Genomic DNA, 14,143 nt, shown 5'->3' with positions numbered 1-14,143 from the left:
TTTACTGAAATCACAGTAAAAGTGTAAGTTAAACTTAGCAAAATATAGCAATTGCAACTCACAGTTCAATCACAACATCAATATGATCCCAATTACTGGTCTCGATAATATGTTCACCATCATGACCCTGGTCTTCCCCAGTCACTGGGAAGGAATTTGTGGGTTGGAATCAACTCAAGAACCTCGTTACTCTCTTTGAAATTCTTTTGTTAGTTTGATCAAATTTTATACTCTATGTTGGGCTGAACCACACATACGCTTCCCCCATGCTGGTCTGGCCAGCTCAGGGAGACATTCCCACTCTTTTGATGAACTCAGGGAGAAACATTTACAACATTGATCCACTCAACTGAGATGTAGTCAGTTGAGTAAACTGACATAGCTAGTTATTAAAACAAAGGCCACCCTCCGGTCCTCTTTGTGTTGAGATAAAGTCAGCTTTCTGTGCAACAGCTGTGGTCAGTGGCACTCTACGTTATTCCTGAGCTTCACAAGCTTCCATCTCTAAGGTTTCCCAGAGCAGAGTTTCTAAAAGCATATATTGATCCTTTAGTGCAGTTCCTAGTACTGAATGTCTTTACCAAAGTCTCTACCATCTTTCAGAAAAACTTGGGGGCTTTCTCCAGCAAACTTCTTAAAAAGAAGAATGATAAAAATCTCTACATTTATGTAAAGCAACTATATTGTGGCAGACAACTTCATCATAATTAGCTCTTTCATTCTGCCAGCATCTCCCCTCCTGCCACTGACTGCACTGTTACTGTTATTTAAAATAGAATATCCAAAACTGTATTTATTAAATAATTATTACGTGAAAGAAATATGGATAGCACAGTTAGTGATGGTATACTAAATAATTGTTATTGGCCAATACTTAAATTAGTACTTAAAGATTCCATGTGAGTTAATTAGTTAAGTTGCTGTGTACTTAAAATAACCAACGCTGTACTGGTGAGTTGGTATAATTTATCTGTAGATTAACTCTGCTAAAGGTGAATTCATTGTTTAAAACTGTGTTTATTTATTATATTGCAGTCACACTGGGAGGTCTCAACTGATGTCAACATCTCATTGTGTCAGGTGTGGAACAGGAGATAAAGTTTGCTATCTAAAAGAAAAGGAAATCAAAAAGTAGGAGTGGTAATAGCCAACTGGCAGAGGTGACATTATTTGTCTGAGTAAACACTACAGATTTCTGATAGAGAGAGAAGTATAACTAAAGTTTCCCGATTCCCAATCTCGTCTCTTGTTCAGACAGTATGTCATTAGACATAATATCTTCTGGGGGAATAATTCCACTAAAAAGCAGTTGCAGGAAATGAGTTTTTTTCTTCTTATTGCCTAGTGCTGAAAGAAGAAACTAAGGCTGTGGCCTTGCTCAGTCTGTTATCTGGTCTCAGACTAGTCTCTCCACAAGACAAGAAAAGTCTGAGACACAAATCTCTGATTTTTGGCCACCATTTTAGTCACTTTTTTGGACACTGCAACTAAGCAGAAATGAACCGGGATGAGGGACTTGGCTTGAATAGCACAAAAACAAGTACTGAATGTATACAAATCTGAATGTATTGACTTTCTTGTTCTTTCCCCCCTTTGGTTTCTTTGTTGTCACAAAACAGGAAATGCTAGGGATATTTTACCATAGCTTTATGGCTTCTGTAGGCTTGTGACACTGAGAAAAAAAAATCCCTAAATTGAATTTGGATGATAGTTTGAGGATTTAATAACCATGAGGATGCAGACATACTGTGTGCTTATTTTAGGACAAAACTTTCTTTAACTTTTAATGGATTTTAGGTATTTTTATCAGCATTTAGATGGTCCTATGATGGACCAAATCCTCATTCTCATCTGCTCAATCTCATCTGTACAAATACAGAACAAAAAGACTGTTCTCACCACAGAGAACAAGTAGTAAGTATAACCAAAGAGAGCTACAGGCGCTCTGTTAATGTTTATGAACTTCTGAAGAAATTTGGATGATTGACAGCAATTTAAGGTTTTTCTTTCTAAGTTATGCCTTCAAAACTAAGGCATTTAGCTGAACTTAGATGAAAAGAGATATTAGGAGAAGAAGAATCAAAGGAACAAGCTACAGAGAAGCTTTGGTGTGAATGAACTTTTGACCTTAAGCACTTAAAATCAGTTTAACTACAAGGTAGAAGATGAGGCTGGTCTGCCTGAAAATCTAAAATGAGATAAGAAAATTAGACACAAATTGAATCTAATCCACTCAGAAACTCTGCAGCAAATTAAGAACAGCCATCTGCTATGTTTCTATGAATGCAGCTTCACATTAGAATGCATTAGAAATCTGATGATAAAAGAACCTTTTAAATCAATATTCCTTGGACACTCAGTTCTTGCTTATGATGAGGTTTCTACCTCTAAGTACTGTAAGTCTTATAATATTTCACAGTTTAACATCTGATATTTGAATAAGGCTTATCCCTTTTTGGCCATTTGTTAGCTTCCTTGACATCTCAGGATTTACAGATTTAAGCAAAAAAGATTCTTGTCTTACTAATTAATTTATAAGGATTTTATATATGTATATATATATATGTTATTTATGAAGTATTTGATTCATACAGCATTTACTGTAATCTATAGTTAAAGTTTTCAGTAAAATTCTTTTCAAATTCAGACCTTTAGAGTATTTGCTTTCCTTAGAGAAAGCTTCCTGGATTCATTCTGTTGCTTGATTATTACATGGGTTGATATGATGGGATTTGCCGTAGTTTCACAGTTCGCTTATCCCTCCTAAAATCAACAGGAGAAGACCTATGCAACACAAGTCTATGTTATTTTTTATTTTATTTTATTTTTTTTTTTTTGGACTGGAGAATCCTGTAAATACAGATTGCATTTTTTGAAAGAAGCAGCTAAGGCATTTGACCTCTGCAGATTGTTTTCCTGAACTTGCTCAAGGTCCTTTATAAATTAACTTTCAGGTTTACCAAATTCTTATAAAAATAAGCTTCTATTTATTTGCAGGTCTGTTGACATGAAGGTGCAGTCTTACATACTTCGAACTGTTCGTTTGGCTCAGCTTGGGCTTTCCATGGTTCAGAATTGTTAACTCCAGAATCTGCAAACTGCTTATTTGGAAAGTCTCCAGAAACGGAATGGAAAACAATGGCTTGCTTTCAAAGTAATGTGTATATATATATGTACATATATATATATATAAGCTTTATCCACTGTGGTTAGAGTCCTCACTCTGGGAGAAGTGCTGTATTCTGGTCTTGGCTCTGGGCATTATATTTGGTTCATATTATTTAATAACTATTTAGTGTAAGACACAGAAACCTTTTTGGGTTCCAAATCCTTTGCTGAGTGAAGTCCTAAGTATTATGTTATAGAGTCAAGCTTCCTTGTATGCTCTTTTGTTTTTCTGACTCAATACATTTTTTTCCTCACAACGGAAGAGTATAGCTTCAGGAAGAGAGATGGAATGTGCTCTTCACTCTGTAATCCAGAACGGATGATAATCAGATGGTTGGGGCACTGTCTCAGCAGATGTTGGTCTATGGATTTGAACCTCATCAGTCAGAGGAGGGCTTAAAATCCAATTCTTCAGAGTGAGTATTCCAACCAATAAACCATTATACACAGAGAGTCCACAGATACATCTTTAAAAATGAGCAAAAAAAAAAAATCCTCATTTTTTAAGCAGAGAACTGTTGTACATATCTACTTTTTGAAGATGTGGAGATCTGGACCCTAAGGTAATCAAAGGGACCTCCTTGTATTTTGATCTACACTGCTTAACTTTCATATGTGAAAATCCTTCATTGTACTCGGTATGGATATTCTGGTTTCCATAGAATATCTAGGAAAGAGCAGTTCATTTTTTTTGCGTTTTTCTCCCCTACATAGGCACAGAAAAGACTATTTCCTATAAAAAAAAGTCTGTGAAATTCATTCAGAATATGAGATTTTTGGTGTTTTATGGCAATAATGTTAAATCAGGCAACAAAAATACTTAAATAAGTTCTAAGATTCATGTTTAATACGAAAAAAAACAAGTTTCAATACTTTTCCAACGGGTGACACTTTGTGACTGGGTATTTTGGATAGCTGGAATCTTTTCTGGTAGGAATTCTTTGTTTTAAAGAAATATCCGAGAAATTTTCTATTTTACTGAGGATTTTTTTAAGCCTAAGTTTGATAAATCATTGTTTTTATATAGAAAAGCATTTATTTCACTCAATCCTAACTGAAATACAGAAAAATACAGACTTCTTTATTTGTTAGTACATATTGCTGCTGTTGCATTTCCAATAGCAGTAATCTGCTCAGAATCTAAGTACTCATTCTTCCTCATGACACTCCACTTGCAGTAAATGAATGATTTGCATCATCTTCTTCCCAAACAGCCTGACTATCTAAGGCTGGGGTATTTTGAAAAGGCTGAAGTACTTACTCAGGCCTTCTTCACCTTGTTTTTTCACTGGTAAGGTCTGTCTCAGACCGCTAAGTCTGGTGGAAAAGGTACACAGCATGCCCATCTTCAAGAAGAGCAAGAAGGAGAATCCAGAAATGATGGCTGGACAGCCTAACCTCAGACCCTGGAAAGGACTGAGCAAATCCTCCTGTAACCCATATCCAGGCTCATGAAAGAAACAAGGAACAAGCATCATGGATTTACCAAAGACGGTTGTACCTGACCAGTCTGATTGATAACTTTCTATAGTGGGATATCTGGCTTTGTGAAGGATGGGAGAGCAGTGGATGTTGCACATCTTAGCTTCAGCAAGGCCTTTGACATGTTCTGCTGTAGTACATTTCAGCCAAATGGCTGAAATGTGGACTAGATAAATGTAAAATAAAAGGGTGGAAAATTGTCAGAACAACCAGGCTCATCAGACATATGAATTCTGGCTGGTGGTTTGTAATTAGTAATGTTCTTATGGGTAAATAAATGCTTGGGCTTACACTCTTTGACACTTTTATTAACAACCTGAATGACAGGTTAGAGTGTAGTTTCAACATGATGGCATCAAACTGAAGGAGCAGTTCATACATCTAAGGGCAGGGCTGCTGTTCAGAAAGACCACATTAAATTGGAGAAGTGGAGTGCACAAGCACAAGTGTAGCAAGAGCAGTGGGTCAAGTGAACTTACTCCCTTTTTGGCACTCTTGAGATCACAGCTGCCCAGTTTGGGGCTCCCCATTTCAAAAAAAAAAAAAAAAAAAAAAAAAAAAAAGACATTGACAGCCTGAAACGAGTCTAATGGAGGGCCATCAAGATGGTCAAGGGACTGGAGCACATGCCTCGGGGAGAGGAGAGATTGTGAGAACTGGGTTTGTTCAGCCTGGAGAAAAGACAGTTTAGGGGGATCCTACTGTTGTCCAGAATTGCCTAATGAGGTCTGGAGAAGACAGAGCCAGACTTTTATCAGAGGTTGCCAGGGACAGAGTGAGAGGTAACAGACAAGGTTGCAACAAGGGAATTCCGATTAGGTGTTAGGAAAAATTACCATGAGGGGAGCCATGGAGCAGGATCCAAGGGTGTTGTGGAGTCTCTTTCCCTTGGAAATAAAAGATCTTCTGGTCACTCCTTGGAGCAATCTACTGTAAGTTGGCCTGCTCTAGAGGTGGGGAGGTGTTGGAAGATGACCTCCAGAGGCTCCTTTCCATCTAAATTACAGTATGAGTCTACAATAAAGTTTCCATATTGACCGAAACATATTAATCAGAAGTATATGCAAATTATGCAGATCACACAGCTTGCTTTTCTCTCCATTTAGTATAATTTCTAGCTATGCACTGTTCTCTTCTATTTGTATTGTACTTCTGTAGTTTGACTACCTTCAGCATTTCTAATTCCTAAATTGACTTGTTGATAAATCATACAAGCTTCTGCCTACTGGGTTTTGTATCTAGTTGCCTTTCAAGATCCTCTAGTTTTCTAAAGGCACACTCAATACATAGTAATAGGGTAACTTTTTTTTTTTTTTTTTTTCTCAACAGAAAGAATAGCAGCCAAAAATGCTTTAAGCAAAATTTTAGATTATGAACAAACATATTAGAAATATCACATAAAATCTGAAACTCAGAGAAGCTTGACTTTATTACATGCTTAATGATTCACATTCATAAAAGCACTAGAGCAACAATTTTGGTTTACATTAGAATGAATCATCTTGGTCAGAGCTGATGAAGAATGATTTATACATTAGATAACTTATCAACTAAATGACTTGTACTGCATTCATGGAAAGTTTCTTTTTAAAGTTTTCTCTATCTGAGTGTTCTGTAGGCAGTTTCTCATTTGACAATTCTGTTCCCATAGAAGTAAGATTTGTACAATAGGAGTGGGTTGGTTATGACAGTTTGAACAGGAGTGTGGCATTAACATTCTGGTTATTATTCCCCCCTTTAAAAGGAAGTGAGTTTTTCCTATTACCGTTGCAGGCAGGTCTGCAAAGAACATTCATAAAAAAATACAAGCCTTTAAAATAGAGATGATTTAAAAATAATGACTTTGGTTCTACCAGTGATTTCTTTGTGGGTGATGAAATAAGAAAAATCCCCCTTTCTAAACGTTTGTTCTCTAGTTTAAAAGTATAAGAACTTCCTAACCAGGGAACTTATTGCTCCCCTAGATACCTTCTTCTGTGGTTTCACATTTTTATTTGCTAAATACATTGTGACAAAATATTCTACTTCTGTATGGACTTTAAGGAGTTTGAGTGTTTTTCTTTTTCTTCTTGTTTTTTCTCCTCACCAGTATAAACTGCACAGACAAATCAGAGGTTAAAATAATATATTTTGCTGCTTTATTGCTATATGACACATGTAGCTGGGAATGAATAAAAGTGCAGGAGGCTGAAGTATTCATAAATTATCATAAAGATTTGGTTTGCCATTATGTGATTTCTGATCTCTGACCTATGCATAATGATTTTGGTTAATACTCCCATTTTTTTTGCTGTCAGCGTATTTGTCAAACATACACACTAAAAACTCATATTGGCAAGCAAAATTTCACAAAGAACACCGGTTACACAATTTTAATTCTTATTTATTAAAATAGATGCAGGTAAAAAATGATAAAAAGAATATAATAATATGCACATTGAAAGGAAATACTCCATTTACCGTGAATATTACAGAAATTGAATATTAAAGAAAAAATGATGTAATGAAATAGAAAGAGAAAAAAAGAATAACTTACAATTAGGCTGATACTAAGAAGACATAAAATTTTATTTCTTCTGTGTATTTAATGAATTAAACCTATTTTTAACACATTCAGTTTGGATATTAAGTTTAATAATGGGTGATTTCTCTACAGACAAGAGGTTTCATCATTTATTAATGGGCATATGAGTGCTTAATGATTAGTTCTCATTTCCTCTGTACTGTATCAGACAAAAGTGAGTCTTTTCTGTTCTCTTGGTATCTTATGATTTTACATCAGATGAAGTTTCATTATTGAATTTTTATTTATTTATTTGCAAACACAAAATAAAATGGAAAGACCAATATAATGGGTGAGACTACCAGTGAGACTAACTGCTACCAATGGATCTTTCTGAAATTTGCAGTGATCGATAATGAAATAATGAACAGACATAATGAATGTGTAAGGGAAACCAAGTCATTTTGTAGCTGTATAATCTAGAGGCTTAATGCTCATCTACAGCCACCTAAAATGACTTGCAGAATCAGTGACTGAACCACACAGACCAATGGTTATGTTGCAATAATCTAGTTGTCAAAGCACCCTCTTAGGCAAGAAAAACTCTACAGCCTTCCATTTAATTGACAGCCTGCTCCAGAATGAGTTAAATAAAAATAATTTGAGAGTAAATAGGAAGAGACTGGGCATAATGATTTATGAGGTGTTCAGAGATGGCAAGTGAGCAAAGGAAAGAAAAGAGTGAGAGAGAGAAATAGAATAACTAATATGTGCAAAAAAACCTGTTGGGGCAGGTTATGATAGATAAGCTTGACCTAGTTGTAAGTGTCCAAGAAACCATTTTCTTTATAAATATTGAGTCCAACATTGAACTTCTTTTGAAGTTCACTCTTCACTGCAGTGACCTTTTCAGAAGCAGAAAAATGGATACATCAATGTGCCAAGATTTACAGACACTAACAATTTCTTGCCACTGATGTCCCCTCTCTACCTGTACAGGAAAAAATGATGAATAAAGGAATAATTGTTATTCTATGCAGATTTAATTACAAAGAGGCAGAATTATTGCTTACAGTTTACAGTGCAGTTTGTGCCCATTGCCTCTTGTCCTTTTCCTGGGCACCACTGAGAAGAGTTTGGCTCCATCTTCTCTATACCCTCCCTGCAGGTATTTAAGCAGATTGACGAGATTCCTTCCAGTGACTTCTCTTCTCCAGGCTGAACAGTCCCAGCTCACTCAGCATCTCCTTGCATGAGAGACGCTCCAGCCCCTTAGTCATCTTCTTGGCCCTTTGCTGGATGCATGCCAACAAGTCCATGTCTCTCCTGTACTGGTGAGCTCAGAACTGGCCACGGCACTCCTGATGTGTCTCACCAGTAGAGCTGAGAAGATGGGAAGGGTGATCTCCCTCGACTTGCTGGCAACACTTGGGCTAGTGCAGCCCTGGAGGCTGTTGGTTTCTATGTGGCAAGGGCATGTTGCTGGCCCAACCATCAGCTGGTTGTCCACCAGATTATTCCTCTCCAGGTTCAGGGCTTGGCAATGCCCTATGTTGAACTTCATGCCGCTCCTGTTGGCCCATTTCTCCAGCATTCTGAGGCCCCTTCAAATGGCAGCACCCCCATCTGCTGTATTAGCCAACACTCCTGGTTCTATATCATCTTTGAGCTTACTAAGGGTGCACTCTGTTCTTTCATCCAGGTCACAAATGAAGATGCTAAGCAGTACTGGCCCCCGCATCCACCCCTGGGGGACACCACTGGTGACTGGCCTCCAGCTGGACTTTGTGCTGCAGAACCTGGCACATCAGCATGCTTTCAACCCACCTCACCACCCAGTTAGCTGGACCACTTAGCCTCATCAGTCTGTCTGCCAGAGAGTTATGGGAGAATGTGTCAAAGCCTTACTGAAGTTGAGATCAACCTCATCTACCACTCTCGCTTGGTCCACCAAGGCAGTTACCTTCTCTGAGAAGGCTACGAGGCTGCTCAGGCATGATTAAATGCCTTTCCTTTCATAAATCCATGCTGACTATTCCTAATAACCTTCTTGCCCTTAATATGTCCTAAAAAATGATCTCCAGGAGGATATGACCTTCCCAGCGATCAGTTTGAGGCTGACTGGCCTGCAGGTTCTTGAGTGTTCCTTCTTGCTCTTCCTGAAGACAGGAGCGACCTCAGCCTTCTTCCAGTCTTCAGGAACCTGCTCTGATCACCATGGTCTTCCAAAGATAATCGTGAGTGACCTTGCAGTGACATTGGCCAGCTCCCTCAGTACTAGTGAGTGCATCCCATCAGGTCCTGTGGGCTTGCGTCTGTCTGGTTTCCTTAAATGTCCCCCAGCCTCATCTTCCTCCACCAAGAGAAAGGCTTCCTTCCTTCCTCTCTGGTCTCAGGGGCCTGGGACTGCTGAAGGCAAGTCTTCCCAGTAAAGACAGAAGAGAAGAAGGCATGGAGTACCTTTCACTTTTTCATGTCTTTTGTAAGAGACAGAGTGCTTGCCATGATCATCAGTGGGACCACAGTTTCTCTAGTCTTTTTTTTTTTGTTGCTGATATACCCGCAGAAGTCCTTCTTGCTGCCCTTCATGCTCTTTGCCAGATTCAAATTCAGATGGGACTTTGGCTTTCCTAACGCCATCCCTCTGCATGCTCAGGCAGGGTCTCTCTCTTCCTCCTGGATCACATTTCCCCACCTTTCTTGTGTGCTTCCTTTCCATATTTGAGATTTGTCAGAAGATCAGAGAAGATCTGATCAGCGTCTGATGCTCCCAGCCCCCTAATAACAACCTCCTGTACTCGGTAACATACATCCTCTGTCAAACAAACTCTCCTACATGCCAAGAGCCCGCTTCCTCTGGCCCCAGCCTTAGAGCGGTGCCCCATGCATCCCTGCAGCTCAAAAATGCACAGCTGCATTCTCCCTCAGGACCCCATCTGGGTCCAGACCTCTGTTGCTACAGGGCTAGATGATTCAGTATCTGCTGTTGACTGTGCCCTGTGGCATGTCACCGCTGCAGCTAAATCCATTCATACTGTCCTCAGCAGAGCTCTTAACATCCTCAGCAGAGCTCCTAGCACCTTCTGGGTGCCTTTCTGCCCAAACTGCTGGGATTGGTAGCTGCACTCTAGGCTGGTACTTCAGCAGGCCTCTCCCTGGTACCTGGTTGCTTGAACCTTCCTGAAGGGGAAGCTGGAACAAAAGCACCTTTGATGGAGATGAGCAGACAGGGCTTGTTAGAAGCTGCTAGAGCTTGCTGGAAGTTACAACCTCTGTTAGCTATTCTCTTCTGGTATCATCAGCAGCAGCAGCAACTCTGACATTCCTCAAAGGGTTCCCAGGATTCACCTGTGATCTCAGACAAGACTCCCAGAAGATCTGGAAGATCTCAAAGCAGAGCCCAGAAGTATTTCCCTTGAAGTACTTCCATTCAAAATTGGTTTTGAATCTATTTGACCATATCGATTGCTTTAGAAAGAGAATCTATTGCTGATTTGAGGTATAAATTGATATATAGTTCTTTGGCTAAAAGCCAGTTTAGACTCTTTCCAGTGCTTCCAGGGCACTAGAAGTGTGAGAGGTGAACTGGAAGAGAATGGGGATAAGTAGCCAAAATGTACAATACTTCGATTATTTTGGCTACAGTTATTATAATAAATATGCCTGGAGATATTCTTTGGCATTTAATCTAGCTGGCATCAAGTAGTTTATGGCCAAGCTGTTAAGCTCTTTTACCCTCCAAAACAGGATGGCTGCATCCAGATTGAGAGTGGTCTTTGGCCTACTCTAACTCCCACACTGTTACTTTAAGTTATTTGGAAGAACACTATTTGGCCTGGCTTAAAATTGTAGAAGGGGCTGTTCTAACAATTTAGCAGTGTATATTACCAAGTTCCCATGCCTGTGAACGTTTCTCAAAACTGTTGCAGTTACATTGCCTTTGTGCAGCATTCTCTTAACGACCATAATCACCAATAGCTGGCTGCTACATGCTTACTGGGCTAAACAGCTTCCAAACACAATTCCTTGAAGTTGAGTCAAAATTAGGATGGATGCTAAGGATTTGCATTGATTGGATGCAAATCCAGTGAAGAGAACCACTAATATTTCTTTGCTTGTATCAATAAGCTCTAAATTAGATTTGCCAAACACAAGAAGAGAGAAAAAAAAAAGTTTGTGAAAACTTACATTATGGTATGAAGCAAAGTAATATATGAAAATATGTATGAGGCATGCATAACCAACTCACTAATGTAGAGCTCATAAGCACTTTTCTCATGCAAAGATACATTCTTAGTGCCTTGTTCTCACTTGCTGTAGATCTACTGGGAGAAGTGGAAACACTCTTAACCTTCCCTCACCATCAGCAATTGTAGCATGATCCTGTAAAACCAAGGCCCTCCTCCCCTACTAATTAGTACCCGTTCCCATTTATTCTTATATTCAGTAATAGTTTCCAATTCAAAATTCATAATGTACAACTCCATTATACTGGTTCTGTATAACTGCATTTTTTGTTTTGTTTTTATATGTTTTAAAATTTTATTTTTCTCTTTTAATAAGAGAAAACCAAAGTTGTGACATGAAAAACTCACTAGAACTTCTGGTGGACAATTATGAGTTTACCAGAAGTCAGAATCAGCCAGTGTCAGAGGTTCAAAGAATTAACTTTGTACAACTACAGCAATTTTGCTATTGTACGAAATATGTATATGTATAGATAAAGTTAGGCTTTAATATCAAAGATTTATAGAGTTACTTAGAAAACATTATATAAAGAAAACAAATGGTTACCTTTCTGTGAATGCACTAAATAAAATAAGCTAAATGAAGATACGAAAACAGGAGATAGATAACTGGAATTATCATCTCTTCTGTTGAATAATATAGGTAGTTATGACTTATGAGTGAAATTCCAGAACTAGTGTAGCTATTGGCAAAGCTCCCACTGATATCAATAGATTCAGAATGTTTCTCTATATAGCCATTAGAGATTAATAAGAAACAGATCTTAGTCCAATGACTAGAAATACTCCCTTGGGTTATCCTTAAAGAAAAGAAGAAGTGACTGAAATAAGACCTTTTTAATAAATAAATAAACAAAAAGAATCCATCTGACATAAATACTGCAACTTGTTTGTCTTTCTGTTGAAACATATTTTCTTACCTACAAGTTAAATTAAATCTACACATTTTTACATCATGTATTAATGCATATTTTTTGGGAAAAGTGCTATTTTTAACCTAAGAGCAGATGGGCCATTAGATATGATTAGTTCAGTCTGACTAATGCAGGGATGATGCAGAATAAAAAGGATGGATTTTTAAACAAATCTGGATCATTTTTAGTAACAAGAATGGTATCTTTTGTACTTATCTGCTAAAAATTCTGTTTGTCATTGGTCATACTGAACATATTTTTTCCATTATAAGTTATTCCAACAAGCACAAAGCTTCCACTGGGGGGAGTGAAGAGAAATGCATATACAACTTAGTCCACACTATTATGTCTTCAGAGGAGTGCTTTAGGTAGCTCATAGTCATTTCTTCATAAAGCAAAATGACAACTCTTCCAGCCATTCCATTCATTGATAATACTGCAAAAAACTATTTAACAAACAAATAAAAAAGGGAATTTCAAAGCTGAAATTGGTGGCAGAGTTCATATGTCAGAGATAAAGTCCTACGAAATTCACTAGAAATAAGCCAGCACTAGGTTGTACAGGATTCTAATAAAGTGTTAGGATTTCTCTCATTGAAGTTAGCAGAAAAATGATTCCACGCATCAGAATTTGTTTCAAAAGGCCACAGAGATTCTTGAAGTATAACCCATATATAACCTTTAAAGTGTCTTATAGATCTTATTTTGGAGATAATAATCTATTTATTCACTAAAATGGTTAAAAGTTTGGGATTTTTCCATGTATCATAACACTACCATGCCTAATCTGTTCATACGTCATTGCTACTATAAATGCATTAGATTTGAAAAGACTTAACTTCACTTAACATCTAAAATATTTTATCTGCAAGAAATGCACAGTTTAACTATTTTTTTACTCATTAGTTACTTATTTTCCTCAAAAAAAGAATAATAGAGATAGTAAGCACATTTCCACGGTTGGAAAATTCGGGATTAAAAAAATTAAAAGAACACTGATTGAACTGGGAAATTTTTCCACTTATTCTTGAATTGTTGGTGAAATAAGAGATATTTTTGGCTTGTGGACACTGAAAATGAAAAAGTCAGAAATGAAAGTAATGCCATGATTTTGCAAAGTCTGTTTTTACCAGTAGTAAAACTAGCCATATCAAACTCAGTATTTTATTACCACTAAAGTTTTCTCTACTCATGCAGAAAATGATTGCTCAATACTTGTTTTTCTATGGATAGTTTTTAGTATAGCATAATCTACATTAATGTATTACACAGCAGCAACTTTTTTCATTTTTTTAACAAAGTATGGAACCTCTTTTCTATTGAGAAAAATATGCCTGGCCATAACATGGAATCAAAGCTGAGGACCTTTCTCGAGACGAGTGCTCTGATTCTAAAGTCAAAGAGTTAACTAATGTCAGAGATGGATACGATATTGATGAAGGTGAAAGAAGTTACTTCACTTATTTTCTTTGTTTCTTTCTTTCTTTTTCTTGGGGGGGGGACGGAGAGAGGCAAGAAGAATAAAGAGACTCAATAACATAAAACATTATGATTACACTATTATGACAACAGGCATTTGCCTCAGCAGCACCACTTCTATTTTCTGAAGTATCTCCCTGATCAAGACTGAACAGAGACTAAATGAGATAAAATGATGGAATAAATTACAGTGGAGGGAAATAAAACAGTATTTTGTACCTTGCTATTTTAAAATTTGTGTAAATTGAACCTGGAATCTGGGTTTATACTTGGATGAGAAAGATTTAATTGCACATTGAGTGTCAGGGAGCATCAAGGGCCAGCTGCTCCCTAGGGGACAGGAGCCGGGA

Source organism: Rhea pennata, chromosome 2, assembly GCF_028389875.1.
Source record: "Rhea pennata isolate bPtePen1 chromosome 2, bPtePen1.pri, whole genome shotgun sequence".
In the NCBI taxonomy this organism is placed as follows: domain Eukaryota; kingdom Metazoa; phylum Chordata; class Aves; order Rheiformes; family Rheidae; genus Rhea; species Rhea pennata.
Note: the sequence above shows the minus strand (reverse complement) of the source record.